Below are 20,879 nucleotides of genomic sequence, written 5' to 3'. Positions count from 1 at the left end.
AGGTTTCTGTGAAATTGAAGAGGACCTACAAAATATCTGACATTTGGAAAATTGTTCCAAAACATGAAAATAAAAGACCCTGAAAAATTGAGATAAAACATGTTTAATTAATATTTTCAATACTAATAATATTATTGCTCCTCAACTGCATTTCCACTCAACTCTCAGATAGCTACCTACATATTATATTAAATGTAATTTAGGTAAATTTTAATGTTTTAATGTATTTGATAAGTTGTGCTGTAAAGTTTCTAAAAGTAAATGGCGCAGGACTGAGGAAGGTTTAAAAATGGCCCTGCTCACAATTAACTAAATAAGAGTGGACTCTGATAGGCAGGCTGAGGCAGAGAAGTTGGCTGGGAGCAGGAGAGCGCACAGCATTGGAGAGGGCAAGCTGGTATAGGAGAACCAAGATTTAGATTTGGTGAATGGGGAGGATGAAGGAAGGGGATCTGTGGATGAGAATCTTGGGATTGTTTCTAGATTTCTAACTTGGAAAAATAAGAGGATGGTGCTATTTGGTGAGTACAAAGGGAACAGCAACATTTAAAGTCTACAACTAGCTCTTTGACATTTCATTTAGTATATTTAAATTTAATTCCACAATCTTTTCTTTTCTGAATGAGTGAAAACTCATTGATTAAACACATACATTCACGCGTTAGTATCTGCTTTTCTGCCATCAAGTATTTTCTATATGATGTCTAAATATCTATTCCTATTGAAATAGTGCTTGAACACTCCAATATGCCTCCTTTCAGCCAAAAAGAAAAACAGTTGCTATGACTATGTTTCAACATATTTCAAATAAGTATAACCATTGCCAATTTACTCAGTTTGCAGATGTTAGTTTCCTATATCAATTTAGTACCTCTCATCTACTAAATAGGGCATTGCTCAGTATTATAATTAATGTTTTGATGAAAAATGATTCATTGCTAGAATAATTGATTAATCTTTTTATTGATGGAATGCTCTTTAACACAATATTTAATATTCTTCTTCCCTGACACCATTAGATGTTATTTTAAGGATATTCTATACATTTATTTTAAATGGGAACTTTGGACTATTTCAAAGACTGTCTTAGGTCAGGAGGGTATTTTCTGGAGAGGAGAAATGCTGAAGAGAAATCTGAAATAAATTCCAGGGTGTTATTTTGGATGTTTACTTCGCCTTCATATCTGGGATAGCATGTGTGGGTATTTATAAAGGCAAAGCCATGTCCTTTAATCCTCATTCAATGTTGCTGGGTGAGAGCATTTTGACTGATCCCATGGAGATATGACCCACCCAATTGGGGGTGGTAACTTTTGATTAGATGATTTCCATGGAGGTGTATCTCCACGCATTGAAGGTGGAGTTGCTTGGGAATCCTTTAAAAGGGAAATATTTTGGAGACAGTCCTTTTTGTAAAGCCACAAGAAAGCCAGCAGATGCCACCATGTTCGCCATGTGCCCAGCTGAGAGGGAAACAAATGTCATCGGCCTTCTTGAACCAAGATGTCTTTCCCTGGATGCCTTAGATTGGACATTTCTGTGGACTTGTTTTGATTGGGATATTTTCTCAGCCTTGGAGCTGTAAATTAAAAGCTTATTAAATTTCTCTTTTTGGAAGCCATTCCATTTTTGGTATATTGCACTCAAGCAGCTAGCAAACTAGAACACCATGGAACTGCACAACACAGTGAACCCTAAATTAAACCATGGACTATGTGCTAGCTCAATTGTAAAGAATGCTCCACACCAATACAGTGTTAATAATAGGGTGGTATATGGGAATCCTGTATTTTCTGCAGGATTATTCTACAACCTGCAACTTCTCTAGTTAAAAAAAAATCACACATATAGTAAAAAAAAAAATACATATGAATTAGATTGAATGATGACTATAAAAAACCAAGATGACAGTTACTTCTTTAGTGAAGACAGGAAGATGGGATAAGGACAGAGCATGCAAGAAGATTCAGCAGTTTTGGTTTTAGTTCTTAGTTTTGGTGGTGAGTTTGCAAGAGTTTATTTTCTTATTATGTATCATCACTTATATATATACTTTTGCATGTGTCTAATACTACATATCATTTTACAATTGGAATCTTCTAGATACCAATGATAATCCATAGACATTAATTATAGAAAGAGGGTCCACTTTGAAATGACAGATATATATTCACTCTCAGAAATCTTTTGTAATCAGACACCTTCAACTCTGAAATTCTTTCCCTTTCAAATGAGGACTTTATGGAGGACGAAAAGTTCTCTTAGGAGATTCTGATATTTAAAGATCCTTTACAGATGTCCCATAATGAAGCTTGCTCTTTTGGGGCAATTTGCCATCCATATTTAGATGATAGTCTTCCTTTGGCTATTCAGACATTTTAAAAAACAACTGAAAGTGCCATCTCCTGCCCCCAAGAGAATATAGGAAAAGGCGGAAGCAAGGTGGGCAATCTCATACATACATACGCGTTTACATAGACACAAAAGATGCATAGCTAATCCCCTATCTAGCAACTCAGAATTGTTTTTATTAAGAACAGAAGAATATTAACATCACACATTAATAAAGGAATAAAATATTAAAATTTGAGCAGATTTCCTCTAATTAGAAATAAATTCCAGGGTGTTATTTTGGATGATGACTTCGCCTTCATTCTGGGATAGCATGTGTGGGTCTTGTTTTTGTGATAACCGCATTATGTTAAACATTCCATTTCTTTCTTTAATGAAATGGCTTTTGTTCTCCCTTGGGAGTGCAGGAGATAGCAGCTGCAAACTGCAAAGAAACAGCTGTGGCAGCGCTATGGCTGTACTACCTGCAGAAAGAGTATAAATAACAATTTTAGCAGCTAGTGTTTCTGAAATTACCCTTAACTGCGTCATTATAAAAATGCTCTAAAAACATGTTTTGCAAATAATATGGTACAGAAACTTTACCAGGGTGATTTTCTACCCAGAGTCAAGTCATTTAATAGTATTCTGCTGTTGGTACTATGCCTAAATGTAATGGATTATATGTAAATGATTAAAAATTCTGTCTCAAGACTAAATAAATTCTGTCAGCTATATCACTAACCTGAGATCAAGGCTTTCATTGCATGTATTCTTCTGCCACAGACACTTGCAAGATTGAAGTCAGTGTCTGACTTAAAAGGTACTTAGCATCATGGAAGCTCATTCATTCATTTCATAAATTTTATTTTTTACATACTATGTGTCAGGTATAGCACTGGGGTCTGAGAAGTGAACATACACTGAAGCACAAGGATTGACCCCTCTTCTACCATATTCATTTTTTTCATTCATTCATTCAATATATGTCTTCATGTTGAGTATCACTGTGTGTTGAGTGCTATGCTAAACACTGGATATTTAACTGCAAATGTGACCAAAGCATCTGATTTCAATATAACTACTCTTTTTCTTGTCATATAATGGATTGTCTTCATTATTTCCTTTCCTCCGTGCTTTGATCTCGAATTGGGAATGAGAATAAAATGGTCAGTGGGGTTCCTGACATGCATAGTTAAATGAAACCAGAGACCTCTTGCACATGTCTCATTCCTTTCATTCTAACTCCTTATGTGCACACGCTTCTGATTGTGCCAAACCAAGCCTAGATGTGTCCCAACAAGAGACAATTTGATTTCTTTGCACCACTGAACTGAAGCTGTTCCTCACTTTGACACTTAATGCCATCAGGCCCTTCTTTTTGATAAGCAACCGGAGGATCTTAGCCATAACCTATAGAAATGATTTATCTTAAGGAGAAAAATATCAAAAGCATTAATTTGCTGCTTCACATGCTTAACCACCAGGGATTAAACCACAGGCACCAAGAATCACTAACTGGACTTGGCAACAGAGAGCTAAAAATGGAAAAAAGCATCATACTGTTGTTGTATTCTTTTCCCTCCAAGGTATTCTCTGATAAACACCACAACCTCCAAGGGAATTGTGAACAGTTTCCTAGTAGAGTAGTTGATATTAGATATACAACTTTTTTCAAAGAGTCACATCATATCCAATTATCAGTACACTATATTTAAGGAGGTTTGATGTGTCCCTACCTGACTGGAAAGTTTCTTGTCCTTAATTCATTGGCTATCCTGGATTTTTCCCCCTTGGATGATGAGACCTTCAAACTTCTACAGGAAATTGCTGCCTTAGGGAAACCAGCCTTCCCAGAAACTCAGGAAACTGAAATGGAGAGAGCAAGGGAGATTATATGTACATATGGTTTTCACTTTAAGTTTTAAGTAAATATTTAAGCATAAGTCTTCCAAACAGTATAGTACCTTAAGGGAAATATATGGCTTGCAAGTTTGAGTACTTACAAAGTGAACAATTTTTGACAAGAGTACAGCATTCTGGGCCTTCAAGTCAAGCAAAGACTTCAAAAGAAACCCAGTTAGACTTTTAAAATCAAGACAAAAGGTAAGAGCAAAAAAAAAAGAAAATATTCTGACTTTTTCTCCAAAATTCACTTCCTTTCATCAATCTTTGCCTAGTTAAGTAAGTTAAGATCTTCAGGAAATTATTAATTTGATTAAAGTTTATTCACAAAATAAACATAAGAACTTGCAGAAGGATATTACACAAAGACTTTAATGTACAATATCTCCTACATGCACAGTGAACTTTCATCTTTCTGTGTGTGTGTGTGTGTATGTGCATGTAGCTCTTTTTGAGATTGGGGGGTGGAAGTAGGCTATATCTTCCGATAACTAGTCGGTGATTCAGAGAGACAGATATTGAGAGCAAATGAAGCAATAAGGTCCTGAGGTTATGAATCTAAAATCCTAATAGCAATTTGCCTGAGTAACTAAGGGAGCAGTCCCTTTAAATTGTAGTCACATGCTATAGAAAATCCGCCCATAAATTCTATACTCTCAGAAATGGAACGCAAATGGCAGTATCTTTCCTTCCCTCCAACCACTGGCAATTTTCATATAAGTTATTTCATTTCTCACAGTCATGCTCTTTTGATGTAAATATCAAAATCTAGGAGAAGTGACACTAAATGTGACTTAGTACCTGGACCTGTGAAGTCCCTGCCAGGAGCACTGGATTGCAGGAGGGTGGAAAGAGTTTGAGATTGTCTTAGGTTGAGTTCCCCCAAAAGAAGACCCTGACACAAGAATGTGAATACAGATCGTTTATCTGGGATGTGGTGCCAGGAAACTCAGTGCGGAGTGGAGAACTGAGGCAAAGAATGAAACAAAGTAACTAGAGGTACCTTACTAATAGATTTCTTGGGGAAAGAGCTGAGGCTCAATCCTGCAGAGAAGTTCAGTGAGACTCACAGAGCATGTCTCAGAGTTATCCCAATCAAGGACTGTGGAAATACTTAATACTACAATTCCCATCTGTCATTAGCTGAGAGCTACTTCCAGATATGTGAGCTTCCAGACATTTCTTGCTTCCCCTAACACAGATAATTGCAAGTGGTAGAATGATTTTATCAGTATGTCTGGAATGATGAGTTCTGGGAAGATATGCATGGAGGCACTAACAGCATCTGATACAGTGGTGCTGGGTTATTAATGATTGGTTAGCAGGCCTAAATGGAAACTTTAAGTTCCTGAGTTAATGGTTTCACTTTAAGGTGTTTAAGCACTAATGTATCAGTAACAATTTCCTCTATTAAATAAAGCCTAGGATCTTAAATTCCTTGGAAATTAAATTAATTAATTATCTCTTGGAAAATTATGGGGATCTTTGACAGAGCCATAGTTTTTAAAAGTGAAATTAGCAAGATTTTGAGGTGACCATTCATTCATTTATTTAATATTTACTGAACATCTAATATATACCAGGCATAATTATAGGCCCCAGTGATGCCATCATTAAAATAATTTTCTTACCATCTAGAATTCAATGTATTGGGATAACCAGATAAATTGCCCAACTATAGTACAAACCATTACAGAGTGCTATAGAAGACACAGGCAGGACTTTAATTTATGCCACAGGGCAGTGATAAATTAGGAATACTAGTAGGACTTCCTGTAGAAGGCAATGTCAGAAATGGCTCTTCAGTGTTAAAGAAGGGTGGATGCTTCTGGCAGAGAAAAAAGGCAAATTCATGGTGGCAAGAAAAGGAATGGCTGAGGAATAAAACAGAAAGGAGCTCATATGCAACTGGTATAGGGAATATTATTTAGGTATTCAGGTATAAATTAAAAGGACAAAGAAGAAGGTGGTGGAAGCCAGATCATGAATCTGTATGTTAAGTATGTGAGATTTTATCCTAAGGAAGATAGGAAGCTATTGAAAGATTTTAACAGGAAAATTGCAAATAGAAGAAAAGAAGAGAGAAAAGTTAATTTATTTAACATGATTAGGTTTTTTTTAAAACTTTGTATTTGTTCTAGTTTTAGAAAGATCACTCTACAAATAGTGTGACTGGATTTCTGGATAAAAATGGTGGCAAGCCTAGATACAGAAAGATTAGTTAGTAGCCCATTAATACATTAAGTCAAACAAGAAAGCAGATAGAGAATTCATGATTGACATTTCCTAAGGTCCATAGTAGGCCTGCCTTCTTTTCACATTTCAGAGTCTCTCCTATGCTTGTTTGTTGAGTTATGAACAGGGTTTAAGCTGTTAGTGGCAGGAACTGAGAGGAATGGGCATGCTTTGTTTTGGTAGAATTGGAAGTTTGGAGTTTTATTAATTAAAACAAAGTGCTTTGGGCTGTAAATTGATGTTTGACAGTGTTTAAACCATGATCTTCCAGTGTTATTCTATTAGATAATGTGGTTTCCCAAGAGTTAAAAGTGCTACAATTTGATGTTTTCTCTATTAGAAAATAGGTGTACTTTGGAGTTGAAATTTACAGATAACCAAAAGAAGGAGGCTAGAAAGACCCATGTGGTAATGGATTAGAGTTGAAGATATCATTATGAATTCATGTTTAGCTTACTATAGATACAAGTGGTTACATGTCAAATGAACTATAAATATGCATACATGCATGGGTTAGTATGTACACATTTATCTCTTTGCTCAGTCAGCTAAAAAGGCTTAGAAGCAATGAAGCACCATTAGTGACGAACACAGCTAATGCTCAGATCTTGGTTTCTAATACCCTTCTCCAATAAAAGGAACCAGGGGTCCCTGGAGAAATGGTTCATTCTAGACAAGGCAGGGAATATACAACATGATCCTGGGCCATTCCATAGTCCCAGAAAGTGCTAAAAACAAAAACAACATAGTGATGGGGGTATGAAAGTTGCCAAAGGAACTAACTGAAAGGGCACACAATGGTCAACGACCAATTTGAACCACAAAATGAATAAGGTGTATTGGATTATAATCCAAAATATAAAATTAATATCCCTGGGTTCATACTGATATAAATAAATGACTGAAAAATAAGTAAATGGGAAAGAGACAAACCGTACTTTAGCCATGTGGTTAAGGTAGATCAATGTCATAAATTATGTACCTTTATTGTGATGTGACAAAATGACAATACCTCTGCGGCCTTCATCCGAAAAACATATAATGCCGATCTAATTATGAGATAATCTAGTCACTAGACAAATTCCAACAAAGGGCCATCCTACAAAAGACCTTGCCAGTACTCTTCAAGATTGTCAAGGGCTTCAAAAACAAGGAAAATCTGAGAAATTGTCACAACCAAGAGGACTCTAAGGGGATGTGACAACTAAATATAATGTGGCATCCTGGATGGGCTTCTGAAACAGAAAAGGGGTTCTAGGTTAAAACTAAGGAAATCTAACTAAATTAGGGGTTTCAATTAATAATTATGTATCAATACTGGTTCATTAGTGGAAACAAATGAAACATAATAGGGAAAACTGGATATGGGATACATGGGAAGTCTATGTATTATCTTCTCAATTTTTCTGTAAAACAAAGTTTTCTGAAAAATAAAGTTTATTAATTTGTTGTTTTCTTATTTTGTTATTATGCGCTTGTATTTTTTAATTACTATATAAATCTGGTTCCCCTTCACTGATTCTGATATTGAAGGAAAGAACTAAATAACCCTGAGTGGGTTTGTACCTCCAATGCGAAAAGCAATAATTCTTGGGATCATGTTTTTGAAATAACCCACTGAATAAATCAAAGCAAATTGTCTTTAAATGCTGCACTTATTTCCAGCATTTGATCTTTTATGTGATTAATGTGTACCATGGGCATGATTCTACTTTAGTGGGCAGAGATGATCATAAATTGTGATTGTAGGCAAGGTCTAATGTACAGTGAAATATTAATGCAAGTTACTATAATAAATTTAGCTAACACATTTTATATTTCAAAGTGATGTACTGTTATTATAGTCTGAAAAAGCTTCATTTTTATACATTTTTTTACCCACCTTTCCCTTGAAAAATCTCAAGAAAATTGTACTATCAAATAGCATGATCATCAATAAAAACTGGAGTTCAGTTTGTTGGCACCTGTGTTTGTCACTGATATTGGCACATGAGCTGCTCTAACAAATCCCTTCCATGGCAAAATCTGATCTCCTCAGGGGAAATATCTGACACAGTAGGTGTCAAACAAAAGCCACATGAGTTATAGCTTTGTAGCTAGATTACAAACATTTATTCAGAGGTACAATAGAATGTAGAAAATATTTCTCTCTCTGCTACTCAAAGGTAGCTACCTATGTTGCTTTTTATCAGCCAATTCAGAAACGTTCCACAAATTTAGACTATGTAATTCAATGCAATTGTAGGTCAACATTCTATCTTGCATATGGCTAATCTCACATTATTCTTATTGATGACAAATACGGGAATCATCAGTGAATTGTGTGCTTAATTTATAAAAACTTCAAAAATAGGTTATTCAACATATTTTTCCATCATGTTTTTCAAAATGGACCAACTCTTCCTAGCTGGCCCTGGGTATGTAAGTTAATTGGTCATTTTCCTCCATGGACTCTCTTCTTCTATGTTCTGTTCTACTTTCTCAAAGAACAGCATTTAACCCTTCATTCATGCATTCATTTATTCATTTCATTTTACAGATGAAAATAAAAAGACTCAGATATATTAAGTTAGCTGCCTAAGGTAAAATGGACCAAAAATGGCAGAACTGGAATTAGAACCTTAGACTTTCTGGTTCCAGAACCTATTCTTTTAACAATATGTCTGTTTATGTCATTGAGTGTTTGTTTGTGTGTGTGTGTGTGTGTGTGTGTGTGTGTGTGTGTGTGTGTGAGGTGGGGGAAGCTAGTAGAGAAATTCTGAGAAATAATTGAAGAGCTTCTAACCATGTAAATAATTGTGCATCACAGGACTGAATTAAGGATCTTAGTTTTGAACTAACAGATCAAAAGTCTTCCAGAAGCAGAGTCCAAATTTTACACTTACATAAGATCCTAATACTAGTAGGCCAAATAATTTAATAACTGAATAGTTCTTGCAATACTGGGTGTTTTGCATATCAGCAGAGTTTCTAATGTGGATATTAGGGAGCTCAAGAAATTGGCAGAGGTAAATGCAGTTCTTCTGTTATCATTTCTGCAAAGGGCAAGATAAATGTATAAAAATGAGAAGAGTGGAAAAGAATGGCTAGCAGTTTTAGGTAGTTTGCTTAATCCTTATATCAAGAATAATAGCAAAAAATAAATAAAATAAAAATAAAACAAAAAATTTTGAAATGATTTTTTAAAAGCACTTAAAAATACATGTGGTCTTTTGTACCAATAACATGGAGGTATGAGGAACTGGCAAATAAATCTAATTTTCTCTAATGATAGAATCATTGACATTATTTGCAAGTATTAGATGTAATGATGTAATAATCAAAAAGTCTTAAAAAGTGGTCAGAAATTCTTCAATTCTCTTCTTAAAAAACAAAATCAAAAAAATTTTAAGCAATATTTTGAAACAAAGAAAATAATCTCCATTACCTTTACACAGTTTTTTACATTTTAGTTTATTTTAAAATCAATATTCATATGGCTTCATAATTATCAAAAGGTAGGCACAATTTTGAAATCTTTCTTCACTAAGTATTATTCTATTTTATTGCATATTCTTGTAATCGGAATTTTAATGCCCGCACAATTTTCTACTAAGTGGATATAATTTACTTTACTAAACAATTTTTCTTATTGTTGACAGTTAAAAGTGTTCCCTTTTTTTTGTAATAACAAAAAAGTCATGATTTGTAATATGATAATGTGATGATTTTCTAATTAGATTAATGTCTCAGAATTAGAATAAATGTATAAAAAACTGAATATTTTTATCTTGCTAGATATCGCCAAATTACTTTTCAGATCAAGCCAATTTAGTTTGCAAAGAACTTTACCAATATATATATAATATATTTTACATATTGGTTATGTCAGTATATCAGAATTTTTTATTTTGCTAAATTAATAAGCTGTTCCATCTCTTTGAATTCTTTGCTAACTGAGATTGAACATAATATATGTAATACTAATGGTATTTTCTCTTGGTTAATTGTCTTTCCCCATTCTTTTCTGCCTCTTCATAACTTAGACCATATAGCTGGAGAAAATCATGTGACAAGGCAAATCGGCACTGCAATAAATTGACTGCCAACTTCAAATGGGCTTTTAAGACTCAGATGTCCAGTAAGTTCTTTGCCATTTTCCTAAAAGACTATTAAGAAAAAAAAAACCTTTCCCACTCTCCTCAAATTTCCCACATTCCTCCCTACCTCCTTTGTTCTAGGCTGATGAGCTACTTCATATCTCATTAAGAAAATACAAGTCAGTAAATGGCCCACTATCAAATCCATTAATTTATTAACATCTGCACTGAGCTTTTTATTTCCTTTTATTACACGAGTTAAAACTAAAAGGATATTTGCACCAACCATGGCCATTTTCTCACATATTCCATTTTCTCACATCAAGGACTTCACAATACTGCATTCTTTTCAACCCTCCTCCCATGTGTGGATTTTTCCCAACAAAATTCGAATTTATTCTAGATTAGTAACTGCTACATACAACAGATTAAAAATGTATACATACAGCACAAAATCTTCCTTTGACCCTCACATATATTCTTTACCCAGTCATAGCTGAGCTTCTCACTTTTCATTTACTCTATAATTTATTTCCATCTGGCTTTCCCCACTCCAATCCGTTTACCCACTGCCCTAAAATTTCACTTATGAAGGTCCCCAGCAAACTTCACGTCACTACAACCAATAAATAGTTTTGTCCTCATATGTTAGGATCTTTCCTTCTTAAAAAAAAATTTAAAAACTATATATATATTTATATATGTAAATAGATATAAACCATACATATATAAATTAAAATATATAAAAACTATAAGCAATAAATATATATACATAAACTACATATATAAAACATATATATTTGTTTCTATGCTTCTGTTTTTATACTCTGATAGTCTTCCTCAGTAACTATTTCTTTCTCCCCTCCTTTAATCTGATTTCTAGATATTCCATTAGTTTCATTCACTTTCAATGACATGTAAAACTTTATGGAGGATTACTCTCAACAGTGAACATAATTACCAGAGACATCGTAGTCAACAGTTCTGTTTACCATGTGCCAGGCACAATTCTAAGACCTTTACATGCATTAATTTATTTATCCTCCTCATATACATGTAAAACGAATCTTATTATTAATTCCATACAACAAGTGAGAAAGTTGAGATCCCAAGAAGCTAAGAATAATTTACCCAAGGTGTAGTGGATTCAGTCGTGTACTCTAGTTTGAACATGTTCTTTGTCTTGGTCTGCCATTCTGGTGGGTGTGAACCCATTGTAAATAGGATCTTTCGAAGATGTTACTTCAGTTAAGGTGTGACCCAACTGAATCAGCTGGGCTTTAATCTAGATTACTGGAGTTCTTCAGAATGAATTTCAGACAGAGAGAGAAAGCTGCAGGAAGAAGCTGGAAGTGGAGGGAACTCAGAGGAAATAGGAGAAGACATCTTCATGTTCATCACCATGTGACAGAAAAGCCAAGGATCCAGGATCTCTGACAGCCGACTTTAGAAAGTCACATCCTTCAGGCAGAATGCACCAACTTGTTAATGCTCTGACTTTGGCCTTCTTCCAGCCTCAAAGCCATGAGCCAATAAATCCTTGTTATTTAAGCCAAATTATTGTATGGTATTTATTTTAGCAGCCAAGAAACTAAGACATAAGGTCACATAACTAGTAATTGGTGATACTCCTGGCTGAGTTAATGTTGAAGTTTTACAGCAGGTAAGTTAAATAATGTCTCATAGAATTTGACTTTACGTTGTGTAAATTTTAATTAATCAATGATAAAGCACCAGAAATCAATAACAACACTTTGTATTTAATGTGACTACTAAGTCATATGACTTAGTAACCACATACAATTGATTCATATTGAATGAAATTATTTGTCACCACTCCATTCTTTCAAAAGAGAAATAATCTTGTTATAGTGATTTTCATTTTTTCATTCATTCACATATTCACTCATTTATTCAACACACTTTCTGAGCACTCACCATATAGGAGTCTCTGTGGAAAGCCTTAGAAGGTTCAGTGAACAAGTACAAAGTCCTAGTTCTTAAGTAAATGTTTCAGGGATGGGCGATAAGGATACACATATGAACAGATTTTATATGATGAAAGAATTAATGAGATGGAGGCAGACTTCCTTGGCCAAGGCAGTCATGATGGTAGGGAAACTGAGACCTAAATGGGCAGAGAGAAAGGGGTCTAGACAGAAGGATCAGCAAATACAAAGCCCTGAGCTAGCAACAAGCCTGCTACACTGAGGCCTGAAAAATGCAAATGAGCCTAAAAACAAGAGAAGGTTGGGGAGGGAAGTTAGGAGGTGCTCAGAGTACATGGTCTTTCTAAGCCCTTGGTAAGTAGCTTGCATTTTAGTTTCTTTACAACCTTTAGAAATTTCAAGCATGTTTTGTTTGATTTGTGCTTTTTAAAAGATTACCATTGAGTCTCTTAAAAAGAAAATAGTTTGCCTCTATAGAGTATGGATGGAACTATAATTTTTTTTTTTTAAAAAGCCCAAAGAACTTATAAGTAAGTGTCTTATTAATTGTCACCATTAGTCCCAACTAGACTGCATTAATATAAGCTTGGTGACTCTGGAGTCCTGGGACATTTTAAATCAGGGAAACCCAACTATTTTCAAACTAGCATGCTTTTTAAAATCCCCAAACTTGTTTTTGGTTCAGGAATGTTTATTACTGGGGCTGGATAAAGAGGTTAGGGTAGGAAATGAGGGTATGATGGTTGGCTTCTGTGTTCCTTCTTTCTACAGGGAAAGGCACTGGGCAGAGTGGAGAAGCGACTACTTTGCTATTGATGCATGGCCAAGATTTCAGACCTAATTCAATGCAATAAATATTTGCTTGACGATTACTACATGTTAGTCACTGTGCTTCAACTGGGGACACAGAGTATTTCCATGATATAAAAAGATGCTCAATTAATAAGAGCAATTGTTACTATTAAGAGTCAGGCTCTGTGCTAATGCTTAACATCATGCTACAATCATTTATTTACACCTTAATCTTAATAAGTAGTTACATTTATTCTTCCATTTTCCAGTTGAAAAATCTGATGCCTTTAAGGGTTAAGGTAATTTCTTCAAGGTTACACAGATAGGGGTGTGCCAGTTTGAAAGGATGTATGTACCTAGAAAAGTCATGTTTTAATCCTAATCCCATTTTGTAAAGGCAGCCATTTCTTCTAATCTCTATTCAGTACTGCATGTTTGAAACTGTAATTAGATCATCTCCCTAGAGATGTGACTCAATCAAAAGTGGCTGTTAAGATGGATTAGGTGGAGACATGTCTCTACCCATTCCAGGTGTGTATTGGTTATTTTACTGGAATCCTATAAAAGAGGAAGCATTTTGGAGAAAGGAGGAGATTCTGAGAGAGCAGGACAACAGAGCCACGAGAAAGCCAGAGAATGCGGCAGAAACACGAAACAGAGAGTGCACCAGCCAGCGACTTTTGGAAATGAAGAAGGGAAACGACTCCCGGGGAGCTGGAGAGGAAGCGAGCAGATGATGCCGTGTTCGCCCTCCAGCAGAGAAAGAAACCCTGAACGTATTCACCATGTGCCTTTTCACTTGAGAGAGAAACCCTGAACTTCATTGGCCTTCTTGAAATCAAGGTGTCTTTCCCTGGATGCCTTAGATAGGACATTTCTATAGACTTGTTTTAATTTGGACAAATTCACAGCCTTAGAACTGTAAACTAGCAATTTATTAAATTCCCCCTTTAAAAAAGCCATTCCATTTCTGGTATATTGCATTCTGGCAACTAGCAAACTAGAACAAGGTATAGCAGGATTTGTACTCAGCTCTGAGATTAGCATCAGCTCTCTTAATCAGTGTGCTTGACTAAATGCGTGGACCCCATTTGTGAAGCTCAAAATGATCCATGGATGGGAACAACTGACCCTAAGGTTGACTGACCAAATTGACTGCTTGGGAAACTCTGAGTTTATATGAGATGCATTTGGACTGGAGATGACTGCATGTAGGGACAGGGTAGTAAAAGCGCGTCCTCTGCAGTACGGGTCCACAGGAGAAGCACAGAGAATTAACCTAAGGTAATAGGGTAGGTTAACCTAGCGAGATGCTAAGTTGCACAAAGAGTTTTCCTTCTTCTTTTATTTATTTTTTTGGAGCATGAGCCGGGAATCAAACCCAGGTCTCCCACATGGTAAGCGAATATTCTTACCACTGAGCCACCTGTGCATTCTTCTTATTTTCTTTTAACAATTTTATCCACTTCACAGTATCAGAAAGAAATCAAAGTATAACGGAGAGTTTGTGGTCCTAGGAATCACACACACCTTCACATACTTTCTGGCATATGTACAATATATAGTATGATGCCGGCACACAGGAGTAGTTAAATAAACTTTCATTTTTCCTGAGCTTAAAGCAAGATCATTTTCAGATATGCATAATTTAGGAGTATCTTTAGAGAAAAATATTCAAAGTCCCTTATCTCAGAAGATAGGAATTTTGCAAAAGATCTGCTAGAAGAAGCAAGTCTTACTACACCAATCATTTAGTGAGATCTGTAATTATATACCACTACTCATGTAATTTATTTATGCAATTTTCCTAAAGAAAAAGGCCAGTAGATTTCATCAGTCCCAAAGAGATAAAGATCCACACTGATGCGGTAGAAAGAGCTGTTCTTTGGAATCAGATCAGTTTAGGTTATACTACTCACTAGAGTCAGGCTAACTTCTTAATTTCCCTAGGCTTGTTTCCTATGTGCAAATGGGAATAATAATGGTATCTGTCACAGAGAGATGTAGTGAAATTGAATGACACATATAAAATGCTGCATACTGTCTAGGTTTTTAGAACATACTGAGTAAATGTTAAGTGATCTGCAAATAATCTGCTTCCTTAAAATGACTGAAACTTATTCTCGCATTCTTCATGATCTTTCCTAGACGGTGGTCTGAATATTAAGGGAATGTTTAGTTAGAAATGATTCTTGATTCTTCACAGTTCATCCGCTTTTCTACTTATTTCTTAATGACTCTATCCTCCATATTAGAAATGTTACTGTTTATATGCTTAAGATACCTCAATGTGAGATAAATCATTACTGTAAAGGACAATTAAACTGGCTTTGTCAAAGATTTTAATGACATATAAATACATTTTAGTTATCATAGCTTCCAAATAGGAGGAGAACAACGATTCAAGTTGTGGCCAGATTAAACGTTTCTTTCAGTGCAAAATGTTTTTGTCATCTCGTCCGGTGGGGGGGAAAACCAACACAGCCTATAGTTGGTCTAATCTGCATGTTTATAATTGGTTTAAAAGGAAGTGTTACATAAACTCTGAATGACAAATAAATTGGGTTTTCTTAAAAAGCAATGTAAATTACAAATATCTTTTTCTGAAAGTGCCAAAAAGAAGCATTGTTTGTCTGCAAAAGTACCTAGATTCTCTTCCAGTTTAAAGCCTAAGTCTAAAATGCAAATAAAATCAGTATCCCAGATGTGGCAATCAGAAAATTATATGTGCACCAGCTATTTTAACAAAAGGCTGCAAGCACAATGAAGAATACCAAAAGTCAAAATGATGTCAAATGTATGAAAGCTGAGCATGTAGAATTTTAAATGACCTTTGAGAATTTATTATCATATTCCTTCTGAAAAAATTGAGTGACATTTTTATTTAAACGGAAAATGCATGTTCTAGTTTGCTAGCTGCCGGAATGCAATATACCAGAAATGGAATGGCTTTTAAAAGCGGAATTAAATAAACTGCTAGTTTACAGTTCTAAGGCTGAGAAAGTGTCCCAATTAAAACAAGTCTATAGAAATGTCCAATCAAAGGCATCCAGGGAAAGATACCTTGGTTCAAGAAGGCCAGTGAAGTTCAGGGTTTCTCCCTGAAGTGAGAAGGCACATGGCGAACCCAGTCAGGGTTTCTCTCTCATCTGGAAGGGCACATGGCGAACACAGTGTCATCTGCTAACTTCTTCTCCTGGCTTCCTGTTTCATGAATCTCCCCAGAGGCATTTTCTTTCTTCATCTCCAAAGGTCGCTGGATGGTAAACTCTGCTTCTCGTGGTTATGTCATTCTGCTCTCTCTGAATCTCCTTCATTCTCCAAAACATTTCCTCTTTTGTAGGACTCCAATAAACCAATCAAGATCCACCCAAATGGGTGGAGACATGTTGTCACCTAATCCAGTTTAACAACCACTCTTGACCAAATCACATCATCCAGAGAGATAATCTGATTAGTTTCAAACATATAGTATTGAATAGGGATTATTCTACCTTTATGAAATGGGATTTTGATTAAAACATGGCTTTTCTAGGGGGCACACTTCCTTTCAAACCAGCACAATGCAGAAGCCGGGTCATCTACATTACCACATTGATCCTAAAATACTACCAAAAATCTGTACACGATACCATGTGATAGGAATGAACAAAATTTTACAGGAAAGACTAATCGAATAAAGATTTCCCTTGTACCTCTGCATAAAAATATCAAATTGCATTTTATTGATTATATTAATGATAAGTAAAGACAAAAATAATGTGTTTTTGGTTTTCCCCCGCCCCAATCATGTAAAACACTAAAAAAAAGGGGCAGGGGAGCATCTATGTATCTATGGACTTGGGAAAGTTGCTCGATGGATCTACCTCCATGGCACTGACATTTATTCCAGATCTGAAAGACAACTTGAGACCAACCATTTCAAAACATTCACAAGACAAAAGTTGTGATCAACCACCATGATATGAAATAGATACCAGTTTAATTTTTCACAAATTGCAAGAAGTCAACTTGGTTTTCATTGCTACCACACTTTCTGGGTTAGGTGGGTCCACGGTTCTTTTAATGCTCACATTGGTGCTTCCCCGGCCTGTGAATAGCTGTCAGTCTGCCCAGTCTGCCCACTCGTCCTTCTCGCCGTGAACTCCTGATCAAAGTTCAACCAGGAGCCCAGGAACTTCTTTCCTATTTCAGGGCTGGTACTTGATCGTGTTTCCATATCTTTTGTCTTCGTGTACTTTTACAACTTCCTTTCTAGGGTAGGTAGTATATGGATCGAAACAAAAGAATGCTTGTGAAGTGCTTTGTGTTCAGCTCCTAATGCAACATGAACATCCAGTAACTGCTAACTCATGTTATATTATTTGCATTAAACTAATCTGTTATTGGTGCAGGTATTGTTTTATGATTCTAGGTTTCTTTCACAAATCTGTGGTCTTTTGTCCCCAAGTGGGATAAGGGAAATAACTGAACATTTATGGATTATCTACAGTGAAAAGCAGCTTAGGGTATAGAATTGGTGGTGTTTAAGACTGAGAGAGACTAAGTTTGAATGCCAGCCCTATCACTTACTTGGGCCTCTTTACTCCTCAGTTTCCTTACTGTCAATTGGAGGTGGCAGATCATTTCAGGAATATTGTAAGGGCTATGCATAATTAAAACGGTGTTTGGAACCAGAAGAGGCATTCAGTATCTCCTTTATTGTAAAATATTAGATTATTTGATTTAAGTTTGAGAATCTCCTAACAGTATCGTGCATGTAATTCCAGGGCTTTGCTAATATGAAACTAATAAAATCTTTAGTTGCATATGCAACCACTGGGTTGACAGAGGTGAGAAAGGGAAGGAGTCTAGGCCAGAATGTTCCTATTTAGAAGACACTTTCAGATTATACCCTTTATTAAATGTGTGGGGTGTATTCAATGCTAATATCATGGACAAACTTAAGTCCTTATTTGAAACATCTAGTCTTTCTAGATACTTAAAAACATACAACATATGTTATAAGTAGTGAGTGTAAAATAACTCTTTAAATATTTTTCTCTCAATACACAGGAATGACTGTTTTGAGAACGGCATTGCTAAACTAGATATCTTGGAGCAGTATGCTGATGGGGTGGTGACGGGGGCAGGGAAGGCAGTGCAGACGGAAGGGTTCTTTGCCGGTGCATTGCTAGACAAGTTTAAATTGTCTGCCCATTCTTCTATACAGCACCAGTGTCGAAAGTATATTAAAAATAGAGGTAGTAATATAATCCCTATATAAATGCTCTTGTGTTACTTTATAGCAAGGACTGCCCTCTGGAGTGACCTTTGTTAATTCACCTGTTGGCACTAGACCTATTTCTATACTTAGTCACTGAAATGGTGGAAGAGGAAGAAAATGAACAGCAAAAGGAAGGACTCTTTGCTAGCATCTCTGTATCTAGAAGACAGCTTTAGATTATAACTATAGTTCTATGTGCATTTTTTGTAAAATACCTGTTCATTGTGGATAAGTTTCATTCTTTATTTCACAACATCTAATATTTTTAGATATCTTGAGGTGACAGCATATGATAAAAAATAGTCAGTGAATTAAATGTATGTGTGCTTTTGTTAAATTACTAGAAAAGAAGCATCTTTGACATGGAGTTGTTAAACCACCTTGAGCAGTATGCAACAGGACTTGTTCATTAATTTGGCTGCAGAGGGCAGAAGGAAGCACAGGGGGAGGGATATATATGCACACGTGGTAATTTTTCCATTTTGATGTAACCATCATACATGGTGCATGTCTCTTGGCTGAACCAAAGGAAGACATTGTTAAATAACTGGCTGGAAATATACCTTCTTGCTAATATTTCAGTATAGCTCTGATAATGAATTCTCTTCGATGCACTGTACTTATTGCACTCTTTATGTCTCATTTTAAATTGAGTATATTAAGGGAATACGGCAATTGTAACTGCCAATATCTATAGAGGCCTGTTGCCACTTTTGTCTTTTATGAAATTTTTGTCCCCAAGAAAGGCAGGAATGCATTTTTTTTTCTCGATTGAATTGGTCTCATGTATTCTTGGTTATCACAACACATATGACTTTGGGACTCTGAATTGGTAAATATTCATGAAAAAGATGATACATTCTTTGTGATCTCAACTTACATAAAAATGTATGTTCAGTTGTATGTATACATATAAGGATAGGTCAAACTGTAAAATAAAATAAAAGTCTTTAATTGGCACAAATGATTCAGAAAATATCTTCTGAGGATGGAATGGTAGTTTTTCTAAAAAAAAAAGACTACATTCCTTGAGAAGGACAAGCAATATTTTAATCTGGTCAAAATATGGGTATTCTTAGATTACCCGTATTTTAGCTTCCATAATAGCGTCCCCACCAGATCTTGGTTTGACTGGGATTGACGTTCCTAACATGACTGCCCCATCACAGGCAACCAAGAGCATCTTACTGTTGAAAAGCCTCAGTCATTTGTCTGTGAAATGGGTAAATGAGTATGTTAATACCATTTTGACAAAAGCATCTTGAGGATTAAATAACAGAACATAAACAAACTCACTTAGAACCTGACAGTTAAGTAATAAATCTTTCAGCTCTTTCCCCTCTCTCTTCCCCTTTTTTTCTGTACTCATTTCGTTCCCTTCCCTAATGTTTCTTTTGGCTTCATGTCCCATAGTGCTGAATTCATTCAGTGCTTTCACTCAGATAATCTCACGTAACTTCCCTTACAATAATAAAGAAAGCCAAAGCGATTACTGAGGCAAACAGGGCTATTATTACTTCATTTGGATAGCCCAATTTGGACAATATGGGCATGGTTTGACCTGCCTTCACTACTAGTTATCTCGTTATTCCTAGGCACAAATTGGTAAGTGTATATATTAAGTATATGTTTTGAGTCTCCAGAAAATTCTCTGTGGTGCCATTTTTGGTTCCATTGGTATACTCTGGCTTTCCTAAAACTAAAGACAATTCTATTACCATTCCTATCCCTCCTCTGTTTTAATACCCTGAAAAGGTTGCTTCTAATTAATTTTTTAAACTTAAAAAATATATATTTTTATTGAGATATCTTCACACACATACAGCCAGACATGGTGTATAATCACTGGTTCACAATATCATCACATAGTTGTGTATTCATTACCATGATCATTTTTTAGGACAATCTGCATCAACCCAGAAAAAGAAATTAAAAAAATTAGAAAAAACTCATACATACCATACCCCTTACTCCTCCCTCTCATTGACCACTAGTATTTCCATCTACCCAATTTATTTTACCCATTATTCCCCTATTATTTATTTATTTTTGTCCATATTTTTTTACTCATCTGTCATACCCTGGATAAAATGAGCATCAGACTCGAAGTTTCACAATCACACAGTCACACTGTAAAAGTTATATCTTTATACAACCGGCTTCAAGAATCAAGGTTACTAAAACACAACTTAACAGTTTCAGTACTTTCCTCTAGCCACTCCAATTACACCATAATTAAAAAGGGATATCTATATAAAGCGTAAGAAAAACCACCAGGATAGCCTCTCAACTCTGAAATCTCTCAGTCACTGAAACTTTTTG

General features: G+C 35.5%; 1 protein-coding gene across 2 annotated transcripts in view; it reads right to left on the bottom strand.

Annotated features, from left to right (window-relative positions):
- The window catches only part of PKIA (cAMP-dependent protein kinase inhibitor alpha), a 77,280-nt gene that overhangs the window by 19,662 nt on the left and 36,739 nt on the right, over positions 1-20,879 (bottom strand). The window contains exon 2 of one of the 2 annotated variants that reach the window (XM_077167045.1): positions 4,071-4,200. The exons of the other annotated variant lie outside the window; for it this stretch is intronic. The gene's annotated coding sequence lies outside the window, so the exon portion shown is untranslated. The remainder of the gene's footprint in view (positions 1-4,070; positions 4,201-20,879) is intronic. 2 annotated transcript variants of the gene reach the window in all.

The sequence above is a fragment of the Tamandua tetradactyla genome, chromosome 6, assembly GCF_023851605.1.
Source record: "Tamandua tetradactyla isolate mTamTet1 chromosome 6, mTamTet1.pri, whole genome shotgun sequence".
Taxonomy (NCBI): Eukaryota; Metazoa; Chordata; class Mammalia; order Pilosa; family Myrmecophagidae; genus Tamandua; species Tamandua tetradactyla.
Note: the sequence above shows the minus strand (reverse complement) of the source record. Positions and strands in the feature narration are given on the sequence as shown.